This window comes from Octodon degus, unplaced genomic scaffold, assembly GCF_000260255.1.
Source record: "Octodon degus isolate 3935 unplaced genomic scaffold, OctDeg1.0 scaffold00379, whole genome shotgun sequence".
NCBI lineage: Eukaryota > Metazoa > Chordata > Mammalia > Rodentia > Octodontidae > Octodon > Octodon degus.
The window spans coordinates 89,652-90,909 of NW_004524955.1; the positions used below are offsets into that span (position 1 = coordinate 89,652).

The 1,258-nt window shown below is 45.1% G+C and overlaps 1 pseudogene; it reads right to left on the minus strand.

Annotated features, from left to right (window-relative positions):
- Positions 1–1,258, minus strand: part of LOC101575181 — an 85,996-nt pseudogene that overhangs the window by 60,848 nt on the left and 23,890 nt on the right.

Genomic DNA, 1,258 nt, shown 5'->3' on the forward strand with positions numbered 1-1,258 from the left:
AAAATACCAGACACCTAAACCAAAGGGAACAGTGTATTTGCCTCACAGTTCATGGAGATTTCTTTTGATACCCAGTTGGCTCCGAGGCAGAGAGGAAAAGTTCATGGCAGCAGATGATGACAAAGGCATCAAGACCAGCGTGGGAAAGCAGTAGCAAGTCATTGTCCCTTTTCTACTTTATTCAGGCTGTGATCCCAAGAATGGGTGTAGCACTTTACCAATAATCCCGAAATAGGGCCATCAATCAATCAAAAGCTCTAGGGAAAAAAATTCTATTTCCAACCAGATAGCTCAGCAGACTGAAGAGATTGCTTCAGCAGAGTGCAGCAGCAGGGGTTCAATCCTTGGCATGCTGTGCCGGCCCTGCCCCCAGGGCACACTAAAACAGCCATTGAGACTGGGCATGGTGGTGCACACCAGTAATCCCAGAGCTTGGGAGGCTGAAAACAGGATAATCACTATGAATCCCTATGAGACCTTGTAGCTCTGTCCTAAATTTAAAAAGAAAACAAGCTCTAGAAATCCACCCCCAATAGCATGAGGCTGTGTGGAAACATCTAGGCACAGACCATGACACTGTCCAAAGTTGGTTTATCTGGGCTGGGGAGAGGGCTCAGTAGATTAAGTGCTTCCCTGGCAAGTTCAAGGGCCTGAGTTCAATCCCCCATTCTGAAAAATGAAAGAAAAAATGCAGAAATGATTTTCCTTAACACATCCTGTGAACTTTCTTGTGTTTCCCTTATATTTTCTCATGAATCTTCTAGTAAAACAAAATACGAACTGTTAGTCTTTTGCATTGCATCCCACTGCACTGCCTCCAGGGCTCTAACCTGCCATAAGAGATACATACAGCCCTACATTGGTCGGGCACACCTTCCAGGGCCAGATATAAACCTGTAGTGGCAAGTTAGACTTCGCTGCTGAATCTATGTACCCTATACATCGGTAACAAAGCTTCCTCCCCGTTCTCTCTCGCTCTCGCTCTCGCTCTCTTGCTCTCTCCTCTTGCCTCATCCTCCTCTTCCTTTTGTCTCTTTCTCTGGTCATGAAAATTTTTCTCCTCCTGGACTGTTATATCTCCTGCAACAACTCACAATCCCCAAAGTATTACTTGGAAACATGCCTTAATCTCACACAGAGAGATACACAGCATCAGGGCTAAGAACTTGGGATTCAAAACCACTGTGTGTGTGTGTGTGTGTGTGTGTGTGTATGTGTGTGTGTTAACTGTGGAGTCTTAGTGTATAGCTAAAAACTA